The sequence below is a fragment of the Ricinus communis genome, chromosome 6 (assembly GCF_019578655.1).
Source record: "Ricinus communis isolate WT05 ecotype wild-type chromosome 6, ASM1957865v1, whole genome shotgun sequence".
Lineage (NCBI taxonomy): Eukaryota > Viridiplantae > Streptophyta > Magnoliopsida > Malpighiales > Euphorbiaceae > Ricinus > Ricinus communis.
Window position 1 is genome coordinate 14171877 of NC_063261.1, and position 21888 is coordinate 14193764.

The window sequence follows — 21888 nt, forward strand, 5'->3', positions numbered from 1 at the left end:
CATAATTTCTCCTCTAACGATGTATGGTTCTTGCTTTTCTAACTAGACAACGTCTAGATGGGTAGGGTTAATTATTCTTTACTTCTTCTTTATCCTCCCTCCTATGTTTTTTGGGGTGTCTTGGCATTTTTTTTGAACTCAGGAGGTTCAATTCTCTCTAAACTAGTGTGCCATATAGTTAACTAGTGTGCCATATAGTTTTCAGGATGATCACTTTTGTAGTACATGGCACAGGCTGCATGTTGACAGGGAATTCCTATCAAGTCCCACTCTCTAAAGTGCAACTTCTTTGTTCAATGTTGACTGTATGCTTATCTTCTTTATCCATGACATTTGATATCTCATAGCCTATGTCTCATTCCATTCATAAACCACCCAAAATACTTCTCCTTATTCTTCTTTAATTTTTTCATAGACCTAGGAGACTAATCACATATCCAACTCTTAACATATTGTCTCTTATTTAATAGTCTATTCATAATATGCAATCTTATATCTTCCAACATTAATATAATATATTATTTTAAATATCAATATATATTGTTTAATTTAAGTAATTTAATTTAATGTAAAAAATTAATATTTTTTATTTTTTTACTGTATTTCTAGAGAGAGTGTAACTCACTATCTTATTTTTTTTAAAAATAGGGCTAATTTAAGCTAAATGCGTAAAGATTAGGCTAAAATGTCTATAAATTTAGAAAATGGCTAAGTTGAACTCAACTAATGAAATCAGTGGCCAAATTGGATTGTATTCCTTTTTTATTCCATAACAACAATACACTTTTGTTATTTAAGATGCATTTTATATAAAAAAATATTATCCTTTTAGAAATAGTATAGTAAAAAAGAAGGTTAGTTTAGAGTTTTAAGCGAAATAATGTAAATGGATTAAATAATTTTTTGTAAATTATTTTTTATTTGAATATCCATCTAGCCCAAATTCTCGCTCTTAATATTGATGTGTGGTATTCTAAAATATTTTACAGAATATTTTTAAAATAACATATAGGCTAACAATATTTTTAAAGAAAAATTTTTTGACAGTAAAAATGATATTTTTAGCTTTTTTTAGAATATTTATGTAAAAATTCAAAAAAAAAAGGGACAAGCCATGAAGAGAATAACAGTGGAGGCCCTCGAAAATAATGAATGTTTTAAATTATTGAAATTATAGCATGTGAGGATTTATTATTAATGATAATTGTGTGACTTATAGCAAATGTTCTATTAATTTATGATTATAGATTGTGAATTAGGAATAAAACACGTTTAACAATATTGGCATGTTTAGGAATTATTAATAATAATGATTTTATATTTTATATTTATATTTATATGCATTTTATTTAGCCTCTCAAAATTTTTATATTAATATTTCATTACAATTTTTTAAATAATTTGTTTTAAATTTAAATAAATAATATTTTTAGTGAGTATTAAATATAAATCAATATAATATAATTAATTTCTCATTAATATTAATAATAGTTGAAATAGAAAAAAAAAATTATATGCCCCAACTAAAGTGTTGGGACTATATTAAACAAAAAAGAGAGAAATTACCCCTGCTTCTATTCCACCACTTGAGTGTAGAGAAAGTTAACATCCCATGCCACATCTCTAAAAGAGTACCTTAAATCTTTAAAGTTACTTTTTAAATTATCCTAAATTATTAATTTATCCTAAAATGAGAAAAGTCAAAAGAAATTAAGAATATTTTATTATTTTTTCTTTTTTTCTCATTTTTTAAGAGTTATATTTTTTTCTTTACTTATTCTCTCTCTTTTTTATATTAATAAAAAAATAGACTAAAGAGTAAAATAGAATGTTATTGAAACACACATGAATTTCAATATAAGTATAAATAGAGAGTTAATTATTTATAATTAATAAAGAGTGTGTTGGGAATGTTCTAAGAATCTTAGATCTCTTTTTTTTCCTCCTCTTGAGCTCTCATCAGAATTGATATGCAAATCACTTCACTCGATCAATTTATTTCATAATTGAAAAAAAATAATAAATAATTAAAAAAAAACTAGAAAGCAACTTAAAAATAACTATAATATAAATTTAAGAAAATAAAAAAGTATAAAATTTGGTCATATGATTTAGCTTTTTGATACAAATGATTTTGTAGTCTTTTTTATGATATTTTAGTCTTCTGAGAATTAAAAGGTTAACAATTTATATCTAATGGAATTCTCTAAGTGCATATTTGACTTGGTTACTTGGTAGTTATGATTTGTACATCCTCTATTTTTTATTATGCAAGGATTCTTTTATTTTTCTTGTCAAGTAAGGTTGTTTGCAGATTTAGATATTCTGCTATCTTGTGATAATTGTATCTAAATTTTTGGTGCTCGATTCTATTAACTTTTGGTTAAATTAAAATTGTAAGGATTTAGTAAAAAATGTAATCTTATAATGTTTTAACTACAAATTCTGTCTCTTTAGAATTTTTTTTCCAATTAAAAAAGATGAAATTTTACTATTTTATTAGGATTTAGTAAAAAAAGACCCTTGCTTTTCTTTTTTAATTTACAAATAAATTAGTAATGAATTAAATGATTTAAGTGTTTAGATGTATTTTTATAAGGCAGATGTTAAAAGTGTATATTGGTGATTACCACAGAGCCATACTACTTTAACAAATTAGATAATTATAATCTTATACAACATTAAGTTCAATATCTTAATATACTTATATATAATTTCTACACTGACTGTTTGAGCTTGTTTAAGAAAAAAAGGAAAAACAAGTGGGGAAGCTTTTATTAATTGACGACCAATCAACGATTTTAGCGACGGTTCATTTAAAACGAAAAAGAAATTTTTTAGCAACGGTCGCAGCGTCACGAAATCTAAATTAGGATTTCCCGGTTGTATATCCTTTGCTTTCAGTATTTGCCTCTTGATATTACAATTTCCTAATTCGTTTCGAGGAGAACAAATTTCCCTCTTTTCTATTCTCGCATCTCTAATGCTTGCTTTTCTACTCCACCCATCTCTCCCTCAGGCCACCGTCATCGTCGCTACAAAAGGATTCCTAACTCTCTTTCGTTTTCTTTTGACTTTCTGCATTTATCTCGCTGCTTGGGGTATTTGCCAAGAAATTGAAGACTTCACTGGTGCTTGAGCTCTATTGGCGATTTCTACGCCGCACAGTATTCCCGCAAATAATTGACAGGCATGGCTTAAGCACAATATTGATATCCTTTAGAAGCAAAGACCAACTTCGGCATCGTTGATTCTTGAAGTATCTTTAATATTTTCTAATGGCTCCTTCAGAAATAGAAGTTTTTGAAACCTTAAATTACAAACCCTTACACCACTCTTCTCCTACCCATTTCATTCGACTCATTACCACCAGCACCACCGGGTTATTTAACCCAGTATTTGCGAGTTATCAAGTTTCATGACTGAGCCGCTTCTCTTCGATTCAGCCCGAATGGATTCGTCTTAAAACAATGCCCATCTAACTTAGCCAAATCTGATTTTTGGAAATTGTCTAGTGCTAAAAGTCGGCTCTTTATCTCTTCAAATTGGGACTGATTTAGTGTGATTAGTAATTGTAAAGTGGTTTTTGCTTTGTCATTTTATTGTCCTTTGATTAATTGCACTCTTTGCATTTTTATTTGGTATTTTTTTTGTTGGATCATTTTTTTTATGTAATTAATGGTTAAAAGAGTGTTTAATGATATTAGTTTTGTTTTTGTTGCTCTGTCATCTGGCTTCACGGCTTAACAATGAAGGTGATAGCCTTTATTCTTCGTAATCCGACATGAATTTTACTATGTAATTATTATTATTAAACTGATTTTTGGTTTTGTTCTAATATAAGTTGTTGGTATTGCAAAGCATGGTGAAGAAACATGGATGTTGGTATAAAGTCAATGTTGCTACTTCAGGAATCTGTGTTGATAAAAAGATCAATTGGTGGTTTGTATGGTGGCTTTGGTGTAGTACTGTTAGTGGTACTTAAGAAATTAGAAAGAAAGGAAAGGAATAAGAGCACATATGGGTTGTCTCTGTATTTTTTTCAAATACTTGCGCTGTTTTCTTCTTTTTTTTCTTCTTTTTAAGAGAAAAGGGTTAGGAGGGGAGACCATTGTCTACGGCTGCATGAAATCACTTTCCTTGTATCAGCAGAAAAATAAGAGACTGCACTGTTAAATTACAAAGTTTAGACATAGACTATAGTTTTAGCCAATTTTGTGTTTAATTGGACCAAAATATACTTAAAAGTGATTTTAATTTCATTTAAGGTGGATATTCTGTTCTTTGATTAATCTAATATGCAGTATTCAATTTGGTTTGAGATTGATAAAAATATGGCAAGGGAGATCATAAATGACAGGTCACTTGTTTCAAGGTGGTTTGTCTTTGACACTTTCTTTCTTGTTCTTTTTTTTTTTTTCCGAAAGTTCTAGTTTTTGCATAGATGTTTATCAAAATAGGATTAACTTAAGTTCTGGATATAAAACAGTGGGCTTTTATGTGATTGCAGGTGGTTTTGACACCAAGCCATCTAGCTATGGAGTATGCTGCTGGAGGAGAGCTCTTTGAGCAAATCTGCGATATTGGAAGATTCAGCAAAGGTAAGATTTTTATGTCTCTTTTCAACTTCAATTTTCGGAATATGAATACACTAAGTACAGTAGTAACTTTGTACAAATCGAGGCAAAAACTTGAGAAATGATTTGGCTCAAATTACTTTTTTATTGTCTGCAAAACTTGTCTTTTCTTTTGCGTTGCATGCTGGATACTTCTTCCAACAACTTATTTCTGGAGTCAGCTACTACTGTTCCCTAGATCAAATAACATTTTGCTTTTTGATGGATAGGGAAATTGTTCTATATTATTTATTTGTTCTGTTCTAATTATATGCAACAAATATGTCATACATCAATCAACAATACTTATGTTTTTTTTGTTACATGTATCGATTGAAGAAAAAGAAGCTATCATAAAAGTGGAACCTAATTTGCATATTGACTCTAGCAAAGACCTAGACATATAAGCCCTTTATATTTTATTCAATTTGCTTTACATGATTCATTTTGCCTTTTGAAGTAAAGTATGTGATAGTGTGCATTTTATGCATACTAATTATTATATTTTTTGGATATTATTGAAGTATTTATACTTAATTATGGATTTTAAATGTGATTATTGATTTTCATGTTAGAAGGAACGCTTTGATGCAACATGAAGCTGAAATGGTGATATTTGATGAGTTTCCATAGAGATTGATGCTTTGGAGAATTTTGGATAAAATGGAGAAAAGATGGCAAAAGATCACTTCAGTTAGAGCGTGCCTGCGGCATATTCCAGAAATTCGAATTTGTGAAAAGAAGCTTAAAGTGATACTATTTGCCATGTCACTTTTTAATTTATTTTTGGGAATGTTTATTTACTAAAAACCCCTCACAACTTAAGGTTATTTTAGGAATTCTTAGGGACCAAGTTCTCCTATAAAAAGAAAATGATGAAAAGAGACAAGGAGAGTTTTTTTTAGGTTTGAAAAAAAGGGGGCTGCAAACTAGTTTTTTTCCTATCATCCATTGTTTTTCTTCTTTGCTTTATTTTCTCTACAACAATTATGTGCGACTGAACTCTTTTCTTTCCAACTCAAGGTTAATTAAGGTTTGAATTCATATGGGTTGTGAGATTTAATTGTTCTTCATTATTTTCTCAAATCTATTAGTATTCATGTATCTTCTATGTCTATTTGGAATTCTATTTTTGTTGATTGTGTGAGAAGGCTTATTACTCAATTATCAAGATAGTCTATGCCAAATTAGAATATTAAATCCGTAATTGTTTAATTATTCTAATGATTAGTGGTAGAATAACATACTCATGTTATGTGGATAAATGATCTAGTCTAAATGAATTCATCTTATGTATTTGTTGGCTAGGGTTGGGTTTCTCTAAATTGCATTGCTATTGGTAAATTAAATCTTGGAAGCTTTTCTAGGGTTGTTTATTTAATAAAAGAATTAATCAAATGGCTTCTATTGATTAACGAAAAATTAAGGAGAAATTAGGTTGTTAGAGCTTCTCAACAACTATAACCAATTTATTAATGGATTTGGAAATTATATTTGCATCAATGATCACTTCAATGAATTAAAACTGAGATTATACCTTGAGTTTGAGTTTTCTCATATTGATTTATCTTCTCAAATTTTATTATTGCTTCTAATTGATTTCTAGTTTAATTTGTTTTGATTCCAAATTTAAAACCCCCCTAATTTTATTTGAATTTTGTTAAAGAAATAAATCTTACCAATCTCTGTGGATTCGACCCTACTTGTCACTATTTACAAGTTGTTTTTATTTGAAGAGTAGGAACTTATTTTTGTTGGATTCGACACCCATCAAATTTTGGTGCCTTTGCCGGGGATTGGTGTCACTTAATTTGATTTATTTCTTTTATGCCTCGTTCTTCTCATACAGAAAAATTTGAATTTGATCCTGAGATTGAGAAAACCGCAAAAAGAATAAGAAAGGAGACTAAAGAACGTCGTAAGAATTCCAAATCTTCTTCACCTTCTGCACCTCCAGAATTGGAAACAGATTTTGATTTGATTGATTCTTTAAGTGATTCTGAATTAGAAGAAACCATGGAAAATCAAGGAAGAACTCTAAGGGAATTGGCGGCACCAAATGTAGACCAACAACCGCTTTGCATTCAATATCCGGATTTGGAAGTAGCCTTTGAGCTGAAATCAGGTTTGATACATTTATTACCCACTTTTTGCGGTCTTGAGAATGAATATCCTCATAAGCACTTAAAAGAATTTCATGTGGTGTGTTCGAGCATGAGACCACAGGGGGTATCCGAAGAATAAATCAAACTGTGTGTATTTCCATTTTCATTAACCGATAGAGCTAAGGATTGGCTATTCTATTTGCCATCTAGTTCTATCACCACATGGACGGATATCGCAAGAGCATTCCTTGACAAGTTCTTTCCTGCCTCAAGAGCCGCAAGTATAAGGAGGGAAATATGTGGAATCAAGCAAAACAATGTGGAGACTCTCCATGAATATTGGGAACGGTTTAAAAAATTGTGTGCAAGTTGCCCTCAACATAGAATTACCGAACAACTTCTCATCCAATACTTTTATGAGGGATTGTTACCCATGGAGAGAAAAATGATGGATGCCGCTAGTGGAGGCGCTATAGTGAACAAAACTCCTCAAGCCGCTAGGGACTTGATCTCTATCATGGCTGCCAACTCTCAATAATTTGGCTTCGGTCAAGACTCAACACCAAGAAGAGTGAATGAGGTAAGTAGCAATTCTATCGAAACTCAATTGTCTAAACTAACCTCTCTTGTTCAACAATTGGCCTTAGGAAATGCACCAAAAGCCAGAGTTTGCAGAATTTGTACTGATCCAAGTCATCCAACCGACATGTGTCCAACACTTCAAGAGGACTCTAATGAGCAAGTCAACATGGTTGGAGGATTTCCAAACAGGAAGTATGATCCCTATTCAATTCCAAACAGGAAGTATGATCCCTATTCAAACACGTACAATCCAGGATATAGAGATCATCCTAACCTTAGCTATGGATCAAGAAATCAAAATTTTCAAAACCCTCATCAAAATTTTCAACAAAGATCGGGAAATTTCCAACAATCACCTCCCATAAAGCAAGATATGTCTCTTGAAGATATTGTTAAAGAGCTTGCTAATAATACAAGTATTTTTCAACAGGAAACGAGAGCAAGCATTCAAAATTTAGAGGCTCAAGTAGGGCAATTGGCATCTTCATTGAGCAAATTGGAATCTCAAGGTAAATTACCATCACAAACAATTGTTAATCCAAGGCACAATGCTAGTGCAATAACCTTGAGAAGCGGAAAAGAATTGAAAGAATTTGATGATGCAAAAAGGCATGGACAAGCCTTAGAAGAGGAGGTTGAGAAAGAAGTGGCGACTTCATCGCAAGAAACCGATCAATCTCAAGTACCCAACAATGAGAAACAAAAGGTATTGGTGACAAAACCCCCTTTTCCTGAAAGATTTGCCAAATCTAAGAAATAATAAGAGGAAAAAGAGATATTTGAGACATTTCGCAAAATTGAGGTAAATATTCCTTTACTCGATGCAATTAAGCAAGTACCTCGTTATGCTAAATTTCTAAAAGAGTTGTGCACCAATAAGAAAAAGTTAGAAGGTATGGAAAAGATAAGTGTGGGTGAGAATGTTTCGGCTATTCTTCAAAGAAAGCTATCTCCCAAGTGCAAAGATCTAGGTACGTTTATTATCCCTTGTAAGATAGGCAGTGTTGAAATTAAGAGGGCGATGTGTGATTTAGGAGCCTCAATAAATGTCATGCCTCTTTTAATTTATGCATCTTTAAAATGTGGTAAATTAAAAGAAACGGGTGTTGTTATACAACTTGCAGATAGATCGGTGGTGTATCTTGAGGGTGTCTTAGATGATGTTTTAGTGCAAGTGAATGAATTGGTATTTCCTGCAGACTTTTATGTACTTGACATGGAAGAAGATAATTCTCCTAACTCAACGTCAATTTTGTTAGGAAGACCATTTCTTAAAACTTCAAAAACAAAAATTGATGTACATGATGGCACACTTAGCCTGGAATTTGATAATGAGATCATAAAATTTAATATCTATGATGCCATGAGATATCCTAGTGATGTATCCTCAGTTTTTGTTTTAGATGCGATTGACACTCTAGCATAGGAAACTTTTGAGTTGGAACATGAAGACAAGTTGCAAGTTGCACTCACCAACAACCTCAATCCAAAAGAACTTCTACGCCTTGAAGCACTTTATGTGATAGATTCGCCTCTACAAGACACCATTTTTGCATTAGATGCACTCAAGCTTGTGAGAAATAATGTTGCTTATATTGATTTATCTTATTCTCATAAAAAGCTTATTCCTTCTATCATACAGGCACTAAAGTTAGAACTGAAAGCTCTACTTAGACATCTAAAGTATGTATTTTTAGGAGAAAATGAATCCTTGCCGGTTATCATATCTAATAAACTCACTACTTTGGAAGAAGAGGTATTGATTCGGGTACTTAGAGAGTACAAAGAAGCAATTGGGTGGACTATAGCTGATATCAAAGGATTGAGCCCCTCTTTGTGCATGCATAGAATACTTTTAGAAGAGGAGACCAAGCCATCTAGAGAAGCCCAACGCCGACTAAACCCTCCTATGATGGAAGTGGTAAAGAAAGAAATTATGAAACTTCTTGATGCAAGTATGATCTACCCAATTTCTGATAGCAAATGGGTAAGTCCAATTCAAGTTGTCCCAAAGAAAACATGTATAACAGTTGTAGAGAATTCAGACGGTGAGTCAGTTCCAACCTGCATTCAAAATGGGTGGAGAGTTTGTATAGATTATAGAAAATTGAATACTTCAACTCGGAAAGATCATTTTCCTCTCCCATTTATTGATCAAATGCTTGAGCGTTTAGCCGGTCGTTCTCACTTTTGTTGTCTTGATGGTCAATCAGGTTTTCACCAAGTTCCGGTGGCACCCGAAGACTAAGAAAAGACAACCTTCACTTGTTCATTTGGGACCTTTGCATATCGACGAATGCCGTTTGGTCTTTGTAATGCACCCGCAACCTTCCAAAGGTGTATGGTTAGTATATTTTCAGATTATGTAAAGAATATCATAGAAGTTTTTATGGATGATTTTACGGTCTATGGTAATTATTTTGATAAATGAATGGCTAACCTTACTAAAATTCTTAAGCGGTGCATAGAAACAAACCTAATTTTAAATTATGAAAAGTGTCACTTCATGGTTGACCAAGGTCTTATTCTAGGTCATGTTGTGTCATCTAGAGGAATTGAAGTTGATAAATCTAAGATAGATGTGATCAAATCCCTGCCTTACCCCGCTAGTGTGCGGGAAGTTCTTTCTTTTCTTGGTCATGCAGGATTCTATCGACGTTTTATCAAGGATTTTTCGAAAGTAGCTCGACCATTGTGTCGCTTACTACAAAAGGATGTTGAGTTTGTACTCGATGAATCATGCAAGGAGGCATTTGATAAATTGAAAGATGCGCTAACTTCAGCACCAATTATTCAACCACCAGACTGGACCCTTCCGTTTGAGATCATGTGCGATGCTAGCAACCATGCCGTGGGTGCCGTCCTTGGGCAAAGAGTAGGAAGAGCTCCACATGTCATTTACTACGCCTCAAGATCACTAGACAATGCACAATGCAACTACACAACAACGGAAAAAGAACTTTTAGCCATTGTTTTTGCTTTAGAGAAATTTCGCTCATATTTACTTGGAACTAACGTGGTTGTTTACTCTGATCATGCAGCTCTCAAGTATTTGCTTTCCAAGAAGGACGCAAAGCCAAGGCTTATTCGTTGGATACTCTTACTACAAGGGTTCAACTTGACAATAAAAGATAAGAAATGAACAGAGAATTTGGTCGCGGATCACCTTAGTCGCTTAATCACAAATGAAGAGCCATCACCTTTGAAGGATGAATTTCCAGATGAGCACCTCTTTTCTATTCATAACTCTATTCCTTGGTTTGCCGATTTAGTTAACTACTTAGTTACTAGAACGCTACCAAATGATTTATCTAGGGCTCAAAAGGATCGAATTAAGAGTGATGCCAAATATTATATATGGGATGATCCTTACTTGTGGAAATTTTGCTCTGATCAAATCATTAGAAGATGTGTGTCACAACATGAAGTTGCATCCATTCTAACATTTTGTCATTCATATGCATGTGGGGGGCACTTTGGCCCCAAAAGAACAGCTCGTAAGGTATTAGAATGTGGATTATTTTGGCCCAATTTATTTCGTGATTCATACATGTTTTGTAAAGCATGCGAAAATTGTCAAAAGACGAAAAACTTAGGACATAGAGACCAAATGCCCCTTACCTCCATTCTTATTTGTGAAATATTTGATGTTTGGGGCATAGATTTCATGGGCTCTTTTCCTCCTTCTAATGGCAATATTTACATACTTCTTGCAGTGGATTATGTTTCAAAGTGGGTAGTGGCAAAAGCTACTCGGACTAATGATTCTAAAGTTGTTGTAGATTTTCTTAAGTCTCAGATTTTCTCAACATTTGGCACACCGAAAGCTTTGATTAGTGACCGTAGCACTCATTTTTGCAATAGAGTGGTTGAAGCCTTATTGAAAAAGTACAATGTCACACACCGTACTTCTACAGCCTATCACCTGCAAACAAGTGGGCAAGCGGAAGTCTCCAATAGAGAAATCAAATCGATCCTTGAAAAAGTTGTCAATCCTAATAGGAAAGATTGGAGTGCACGACTTGAAGATGCGCTATGGTCATATAGAACGGCTTATAAAACCCCTATAGGTATGTCCCCTTATCGTCTAATCTTTGGGAAGCCATGTCACCTCCCGGTTGAATTGGAACATAAAGCATATTAGGCTTTCAAGCAGTGCAATATGGAAATGGATGAAGCTGGTTCACAAAGAAGATTGCAACTACAAGAGCTAGAAGAAATTCGTCTAGATGCATATGAGAATGCACGAATTTACAAAGAAAAGACAAAGAAATTTCATGATAATATGATTTCTAGAAAGAGATTTTGTATCGGACAAAAAGTTCTTCTCTACAATTCTAGACTCAAATTATTTCCAGGTAGGTTGCGCTCTAGATAGAGTGGTCCTTTTACTGTCACTAATATTTTTTCTCATGGTGCAGTAGAAATTCAAAGCCAAGACACTGGAAAGATGTTCAAAGTTAATGGTCAACGTCTAAAACCTTTCTATGAGGGATTTCAACTTGATAATATTGCAGAAATTAACTTGGAGTGTCCAAGTTATACATAGCGTGCAGCCATGTCTAGCCGAAGACATTAAATAAAGGCGCTTTTTGGGAGGCAACCCAAATTTACCTTTTAGTTTGTTTTATTTTCTTGTCCTTTTGCAGTTTTATAGTTAATTTTCGTGTTTTCTTACTAAATTTTTTTTATGAGTTTTGGGGCAGAAAAGAACTATGTTTAGAGCGCGGGCACGCTACATTTTGAGTTAACATAAAGATAACAGAGTGTGCCCACGCTCTAATAGAGAAGATCTTCTGTTCCAAATTCTAAAGAATTCATAAAAAAAAAAAAAAAAAAAAATTCAAAAAGAAACTTTAATCACCAATTTTTATTTATTATTTTTTATTTATTTATTTTTTTCTTCATCAAAACTTCTTTTACCCTAATATTTTCTGCAGCCTCACCAGCAGCAGCCCGACGCACAGCGCCTCGCATCACAGCCAGCGTCGCCTAGCCTCAGTGCAGCACGCAACGCAGCGCAGCCTCACCAGCAGCAGCCCGGCGCACAGCGCCTGCATCGCAGTCTCGCCCACCAGCCCAGCGCCCAGCTCGCACAGTCCCGCACAGCTCCTCGCAGTCTCGTCCCAACCAGCCTCACCAGCAGCAGCGTGTTCTTCTCATTTGTCCTCCTTCTTTATAAAAAAATCAGTCCAATGGTTAAGAAAAAGACGGTTCACAAGCCAAAGCTAAAGGCAACTCCACAACAACCGCGCAAGGCCAAACCAAATGCTTCAAGCTCACAAGCACGAATTGGGAAAGGGATGCATATTTTGCCCCCATCCGAAACTGAATTGAAAGGAAATTTGATATTCAGTAAGCAAGTCCACAAAGAAAGGTATAAATTTTTCTCTCAGCAATCTATTATTCCTTGCAAATATATTGATTGTTTGGCTTTAGAAAAATTGAATATTAAAGAAGATGTGGATAAATACATTGATAATATTGGATGACAAACATACTTTTCAATTAATTATCCATGTTATATTGAACTTGTGCCTGAGTTTTACACTACTTTTGAGTTTGACAAAAAAGTTGATATTAATTTGAACACTCCAGGTGTAGTGTATTTTAGGTTATTGGGTAGGGAGTTTAAACTCTCTATCACACAATTTAATCTTACCTTTGGTTTTATCACGGATGATTATGCTAAAACTGATGAATATGCGAAGTCTGTTTGTGATTTTTTACCTGCATTTGAACTAGTTCCTTTGTATAAGCAAATGTCTATAGGCGTCAGATATAACCCTAGTAAGTCACAAGCTAGTTATCTACATGACCAAGCCTTAAAATATATTCATATTTTCTAGCTTTCACTTTTTCAGGAAAAAAAGATAATTCTGGCATACTTTCAAAAACTGAGTTCTTTTTCTTGTGGTGCATGCAAAATGGAATTAAAGTGAACCTTGGATATTGATTGGCTTCTCAATTTGACAATGTTATTGTGAAGAAGCGTCCTATGATTCTAGGTTTTTTTATTACTCAATTGGCTATACACAAAAATTTGCTCGATATTGATAATAATGCATTGCATGTTGCTTGTGATATGCACCCTTTGAATATAAAATGCTTAATGAGTATGGGTTTAGTGTGGAAGAACGAAGGTGTGCCTTGTTTTCAGTCTGCAGGTCCTATCGCGAAGAACATTTCAAAGCGAAAACTCCGTCAGGACGAGAATGAGGAGGAGAATTTAATTTCCAACAATGAACCATCTCCTCCTGGATCATCGTCCCAAGGGTGATATACTGAACAACTCCAACGCCTTGAACAGCGGCAAATAGAAATGGAATTAAACTTGATGGCTTTTTTCAAGCACATGGGTTTTACTCCACCATATCCACCTCACTGCTAAACATTTTCGCTATGCCTAACATATTCAGGAAAGTTTCACCATTCCTATCTTTTATTTCCAATTTGATATGTTACGTATTATATAAATACATTGGGGACAATGTATGAGACAAGTGTAGGGTGTTTATAGGCTGTTTTTGGGCATTGTACATGCATGTTAATTTTTTTTTTGGTATTGTTCTATGATTGTGACTTATGAATCCATGTTTTAAATTGCTGAGAATTGTTTGATTGAGTTAAAATATAATAAGAGATTTGCATAAATGATTGAGTTTTTATGTGTTGCATTATGAGTATTATTTTTATAATTGATTTGAATGAAAAAGTGCATAGAACTTAACACACAATCACTTTTTGTGAGCTTTTGAGCCTAAGAGCATTCATCACAATATGCTCCATATTTTTCTTGATTGTGTGATTGTCATGTGTAGATTGATATTTCTAGAATTTGCTTTGTTATACATATTAAGTTCATATTAATGGATTGAATGCATTAATATGATAAAGGCAATTAGGGATAACCAATTTGAACGTCTAAAAAAAATCACCCTGACTTTACCCCTAGCGAACCGATATTGAGCCTTAAACCCTTTCTTTGTTTATTAATTCCTATTTAACCCATTATAGCCTTTTCTTTCATTTTACTTTTTTTGTAACCTAAGTTGAAGGATTTTGTGAATTTATATGCATGAAACTTTTGGATGATTATTAGGACTTCAAGTTGCAATTATATTGTGCTATTTCTCGAGTTTTGAAAGAAACTAAATAAAGTCTTCTTCAAAGATAATTCAAAAAAAAAGCGAGAAAAGAAAGAAAGTAGGAATTAAAAAAAACGAAAAGAAAAGGCGAAACAAAAAAAAAAGGAATAAAAAGAAGTTCATGAGAAATATATTATGTATCAGAATGTAACTTGAATTGAATATTATTATTCCTAAAGGTTAAGTTTCATGTATATATGTTTTTGTAAAAAATTCTTCAACTTATTCATAGCCAAATTCTCTTATTTCCTACCCATTACCTAAGCCTCATTACAACCTTATTAAGACCCTTTGATTTTTGCATTTGATTCATTGTCTAGTGGTGGAGATTTGATATATAAGCAAGCTTATGGTAAAATTCTTTCTACACATTGACTTGAGAGTTTATAATATCCTAAAACACCTTGATTGTATTGAGAGAAATCCTTGGGAGGGTGTTAAAGTTTTATTGCACTTTGATTTTGAACTTATTAAGGAAATTGATACTCATTTGTGTTTACTTGAAAAGACTCATTTGTGGATTGTATTTATCTCTTGCTATATTTTGATTCGAAAAAGTGAGACGTGATAATTTATATCATGAATGAATATGTCATGAGAGGAGTTGAGAGAAAACCGAGTATGCTTGATGATTTTAATAAATACTTGAGGACAAGTATTGTTCAAGTGTAGGGTATTTTGATAGAGTGCATTTTATGCATACTAATTATCATATTTTCTTGGATATTATTGAAGTATTTATACTTAATTATAGATTTTAAATGTGATTATTGATTTTCATGTTAGAAGGAACGCTTTGATGCAACATGAAGCTGAAATGATGATATTTGATGAGTTTTCATAGAGATTGATGCTTTGGAGAATTTTGGATAAAATGGAGAAAAGATGGCAGAAGATCACTTCAGTTAGAGCGTGCCCGCGACATATTCCAGAAATCCGAATTTGTGAAAAGAAGCTTAAAGTGATACTATTTGCCATGTGACTTTTTAATTTATTTTTGGGAATTTTTATTTACTAAAAACCCCTCACAACTTAAGGTTATTTTAGGAATTCTTAGGGACCAAGTTCTCCTATAAAAAGAAAAAGATGAAAAGAGACAAGGAGAGTTTTTTTTAGGTTTGAAGAAAAGGGGGCTGCAAACTAGTTTTTTTCCTATCATCCATTGTTTTCCTTCTTTGCTTTATTTTCTCTACAACAATTATGTGTGGCTGAACTATTTTCTTTCCAACTCAAGGTTAATTAAGGTTTGAATTCATATGGGTTGTGAGATTTAATTGTTCTTCATTATTTTCTCAAATCTATTAGTATTCATGTATCTTCTATGTCTATTAGGAATTCTATTTTTGTTGATTGTGTGAGAATGCCTCTTACTCAATTATCAAGATAGTTTATGCCAAATTAGAATATTAAATCCGTAATTATTTAATTATTCTAATGATTAGTGGTAGAATAACATACCCATGTTATGTGGATACATGATCTAGTCTAAATAAATTAATCTTATGTATTTGTTGGCTAGGGTTGGATTTCTCTAAATTGCATTGCTATTGGTAAATTAAATCTTGGAAGCTTTTCTAGGGTTGTTTATTCAATAAGAGAATTAATCAAATGGCTTCTATTGATTAACGAAAAATTAAGGAGAATTTAGGTTGTTAGAGCTTCTCAACAACTATAACCAATTTATTAATGGATTTGGATATTATATTTGCATCAATGATCAATTCAATGAATTAAAACTGAGATTATACCTTGGGTTGGAGTTTTCTTATATTGATTTATCTTCTCAAATTTTATTATTGCTTCTAATTGATTTCTAGTTTAATTTGTTTTGATTTCAAATTTAAAACCCCCCCAATTTTATTTGAATTTTGTTAAAGGAAAAAATCTTACCGATCTCTGTGGATTTGACCCTACTTGTCACTATTTACAAGTTATTTTTATTTGAAGAGTATGAACTTATTTTTGTTGGATTCGACACCCATCAGTATGCAATGTAGTCATTTGATCATTCCATGGTGTTGTTAAAAAATTTACTTAAGTTAATGTTCTTAAGGAACTTGGATCTCTCTTGTTTACTTTAAGATTTTATATGATGAGGGAGAATATTTAAAAGAAGTTCATGAAAAAATTGATAAGCTTGTGGGATAATTTTAAGTTCAGGTTCTATAAAATGTTGTTCAATAGGAAATTAATTGCATTCTTGTTTGAACTATGTTGCTCAATGTGGCTCTTTGGAGATTATTAGTCTTGTTGGGTTTTCTTTTCAAAGCAATATCATTTTATAATATGCAGTTTTGAAGTCTGACTTTTCAAAACTTTCTTGTTTCATCCTGGAAAAGTATCTTCTTTCTATTGTTGCAGTGATGATGGTTGGTTTTGCATCGGTCATATTAAAGTAGCTTTATTCTTAAACCATTATTATATTCTTGATCACAACTCTTCAATAAAACTTGCATATATAGTCAATTTGCTAGAAATCAGAAGCTTCTTTTTCTTGTCTCAAAAATAAGCATCTAAAGGCATTGTCTAAGAACTAACAACACCTTCAACATGTTGGTGCCTCTTTGATAAAAAAAATGATAATGTGCTTTTGAATTATCAAATTGTCAACACTAGCAAAGACTTTTAAGTAGTTAGTTAGGATTCATTGAATTTACTGATTGCATAATTGATTTGATGCTAAGTACTTATATTTTCTATTATGCAAGGGTTGTCTAAGATTCTGCAACATTTTTCTTATGGACTAAAAGTATTTGCTATAGTTACAATATAATTATAATAAATCAATTTGATAAAGAGGCATATTTTTTTTAAAAAGTACTTTTTCAAATTTGAATGTTTACTTTAAATTTTGTTATTTTGGAACTTGATACTTGTGTCTAGGTTGTCACTTAATGAGTTCACATATGCATTTGTCATGCCTCGTAGAGTCACATATAAATCATTCATCGTCATGTATGAAGGTTGTATATTGGTCTGACATATATGGACAAAAACATTAGTTTCAAAATAATAATAAAAAAATGAAATCAAATGATTGTTAAAAACTCAATCACTTTATAGTCCATATTGAATATGAATTTGAAAAAGACATGAAATATGAATGAACAATTTTAGATATAACTCGAGATATATTAAAGTCTAAGTTATCAGTCAATCAGTCGCATATGCATTGGTCCTGCATCAAAGTCACATATAAGTCATGCATTATCAAGTAATAAGGTCATATATTAGGATGACACATTAGTTACAAGGACATTAGTTCCAATATAATAATATAAGAAAACGAAATGAATGATTGTGCAAAATAACAACATTTTAGCGTTCATATTGTTAAAAATAAATTTTATAAGGACATGAAATGTGAATGAACAATTTTAGGCATAACATGAGATAGATCAAAGTCCTAGGTACGTAATATTTAAATATGAAATGGACAACACATCAAGGTGCAAGGAAGGAGTATAACATTAAGATCTTGATGTATACGAGCGCATATTAAGTTTAATATCTATTATTTGGGTCCCATCCAACTTGCTGCATAAGTGTCTTTAGAGCAATAAAACTTGAGAATGACGATAAGTTTGTGAGTTGATACTTAAATTATCTTACTGTGTGATTATTATTATTATTATTATTATTATTATTATTATTACTGTTGTTGTAGTTGTAATTGTTGTTATTAATTACTACTATTACTATTACTACTATTTCTATTACTATATTGCCATGAGTATTATTAAGCTATATTCGATACTGTATTATACGATTTGATGATGTTTGGTTTAGTATATGCTAGAATTACATCTGAAATCAAAGTAGAAGTTTAGTAATAAGAGCCTAGGTTTATAATAATCAGTCAAGCAACTTGGTAAGTACATAATTCTTGATTGTCTTTTATTAATTTCTTTTATTTGTACATGATAAGTCACTTACTAGTAATAAAAGTTTTGCATGTATTAAATTTTACAAATTGGAAATGCTTTTTGGCAATCGGTCTTTAGTTTCAATATATCATAATAATTCAGTTTGATAAAGATAAAAAGGATTTGATAATAGTTTTAGAAGTAAATTTTGAAATTTGAATGTTTTATGAACTTTGTCATTTTGAAACTTCATGATTGTGGCCAAGTTGTCAGCCAATGAGTGGCATATGCATTGGTCATGCATAATAGTCATATATAAGTCACGCATTGTCAAATACTAAGGTCATATATTAGCATGACACATTAGACACAAGGACATTATTTCTAAAATAATAATATAAGAAAATAAAATGAAATGTTTGTGAAAATAAAATCATTTTATAGTTCATGTTGTTAAAAATGAACTTTATAAGGATATGGATGATGAACAAACAATTTTGGGTATTGATCTAAAATTGATCAAACTCCTCGAGGTAAGTTATATTTAAGTATGAAATGGTCAATGCATCAAGGTGCAAGGAAGGAATACAACATCAAGATCTTGATGTATACAAACACTTACTAATTTTGATTTCCATTTATTTAGGTCTCATTCGACTCGCTGCACAAGAGTTCGAAAGCTATAAAACTTAAGGATAATGAGAAGTTTGTGAGTTCGTACTTACCTTACTGCATGATATTATTATTGCTTTCATTTATAATTATTCCAATTATCATTGTTATTATTATTTCTACTACTACTACTACAACTACTACAATTACGACTATTTCTACTATTACTGTGTTGCTATGAGTATTGTTAAGATATATTGGTTGTTGTATTATATGATATGAAATAATGTGATAATGTTTGTTTTAGTATTTGCTAGAATTACATCCAATATGAAAATAGTGGTTTTGTACTAGGAGGCTAGGTTCATAATAACCAATTAAACGATTCGGTAAGTACACAATGCTTGATTGTTTTTTGTTAATTTCTTTTATTTGTACATTACAAGTCAGTTACTAGTGATGGAAGTTTTGAATATATTAAATTTTAAAAATTGAAAATATTTTTTGGCAATTGCGGCTTTAGTTTCAATATACTATAATAAATCAGTTTGATAAAGGTAAAAAGAATTTGATGATTTTAGAGGGGCATTTTGAAATTTGAATTTTCTTATGAATTATGTTATTTTGGAACTTGATTCTTATGTCCAAGTTGTCAATCACTGAGTCGCATATGCATTAGTCATGCATCATAGTCACATATAAGTCATGCATTGTCAAGTACTAAAGTCATCCATTAGCATCACAATTTGGACAGAAAGACATTATTTTCAAAATAATAATATAAGAAAATGAAATGAAATGTTTATGAAAAATAAAATCATTTTAAAATCATATTATTAACAATGAACTTTATAAAGACATGAAAGTTGAACAAACAATTTTCGATATAATATGAGATTTATCAAAGTACTCTTGATAAGCTATTTCTAAGTATGAAATAGACAACACATCAAGGTACAAGGCAGGAGTACAACATCAAGATCTTAATGTATAAGAGCACATACTAATTTTGCTTTCTATTTATTTAGATCACATCCAACTCACTCCACAAGAGTTTTGAAAGCTATGCAACTTGAGGATAACAATAAGTTTGTAAGTTGACACTTAAGTTACCTTAATATATGATTTTTATTATTGCTTTCATAATTATTATTATTGTTATTGTTATTATTCTTACTACTGTGAATGTGTTGCTATGAGTATTGTTAAGATATATTTGTTGTTTTATTATATAATTTGAAATAATGTGATAATGTTTGTTTTAGTATTTATTAGAATTACATCCAGTATGAAAATAGTGGTTTTGTACTAGGAGGCTAGGTTTATAATAACCATTTAAGCGACTCGGTAAGTACATAATTCTTGATTGTTTTTTATTAATTTTTTTTATTTGTAAATCAGAAGTGAGTTACTACTGATGGAGGTTTTTTATGTATTAAATTTTACAAATTTAAAATGTATTTTGGCAATTGGGGCTTTTCGTAATCCTCATGCTCCAACTTGAGGGAGAGTATTGAAGCTGATGTGTATTATGATAGTTGTAACTAATTTGATTAGTTTGGTTGGTTAATTGTTACTTATCTTTAGGAGAATGCTAGCAGTACATTGTCTTTGAATTTTGAAGTAAATATGAGACAAATTTATTGTTAATCTATTTTTCATATTTCTATTTACATATACTGTATAAAAGACCAGTTGAAGGATCAATGAAACACAAGTTCTGGAACACAAACTTTACACAAAGAAAGCAAGCTAGAAAATGAGAAACTCAAGTTATATGCATCGCTAACACAAGGTCTTAGACTTGACTATGAAAATAGGTTATTCATTATAGATAAGATGAGATATTAGATATTTACGAAACGCTAATTGTACACAATAGACTTCTGCTTCCATACGTTAGACAACTACATTTACAACGTCAACGTGATTCAACGAAAAAGGAAGATAAAGCTTCTTGACAAATGTCTAGTTAATTATTGTGTAAAATTTCCATTTACTGGATTTTCCTCATTTGTTTAGTTGTTCCTAAAGCAACAATTATTGTTTCATTAAAAATAGAATATGTTGCAGAATTGTATAAGCATTCTCTTCTCAAATCAAAATTTCTCTTATTTATATTTCTATCTTGGTATTAGAGCCATCAAAAGTCCACAATCGTTTTTTAAAATGATTTTGGTATTTCTTAGCACCTCCTTCTAAGTACTATGATAGAAACTCCCACTTCTAGCAAAATTACAGAAACCCAAACGAGCCCTTCAATGGTGACTCAATCAGTTGCTATTAGCAACACCTCAAATCCCCTAACCGCCACTCTTTCTCTTATGCTGGATGAACATAATTTCTCCTCTGACGATGTATGGTTCTTGCTTTTCTCACTAGACAACGTCTAGATGGGTAGGGTTAATTATTCTTTACCTTCTAATTTTTACTCTAATATACGAGTTGCTCCTTGTGTCGATTTTATTATATTAAATCCCTCTTTTATTTATATAAAATTAGCTATTACCCCCATTCCGTCCAAAATCAATACAATCAAATGATCAAATTAATAAATAAAATCACAATTTGATCATTGAACTTCTTATCAAGTATTAAAATCATATAAAGTTCTTAACCAAAAAAAGAATCATCCAAAATTAATTTTTTATCAAATTCAAGTAAAATCTTCATTTTTAGGTTAGTTTAATTCTAATGTCTATCAAAATAAAAACAAAAACAAATAATTCTAACTATAAATATGTATTCTATTTTAATAATTTAAATTAAATTATAAGAAATTAACTTTGGATGAATTTTGTATTTGGTAAAAGTTTAAGGACTAAGTTGTAATTTTATTTTTTTAATTTAGTCCTTTGACTGCATTGGCTTTGGATGAAAGAGGTTATGTAAGCATCTATTCTCCGAAATCTAGATATCAAAGGAATTACAGAAAATCCAATAATAAAAGTTGCTTCTT

The 21888-nt window shown here is 31.5% G+C and overlaps 1 long non-coding RNA gene and 1 other non-coding gene across 2 annotated transcripts; one reads left to right on the forward strand and one right to left on the reverse strand.

Moving 5' to 3' along the window:
* Positions 1-2878: 2878 nt before the first annotated feature.
* On the forward strand, positions 2879-5679 carry LOC125370393. The gene is made up of 2 exons (XR_007216307.1): positions 2879-4601; positions 5192-5679. It is a non-coding gene; the product is annotated as an uncharacterized LOC125370393 (long non-coding RNA).
* A 1322-nt stretch (positions 5680-7001) lies between these two features.
* On the reverse strand, positions 7002-7108 carry LOC112534649. The gene has a single exon (XR_003078937.1). It is a non-coding gene; the product is annotated as a small nucleolar RNA R71 (small nucleolar RNA).
* Between the last annotated feature and the right edge of the window lie 14780 nt (positions 7109-21888).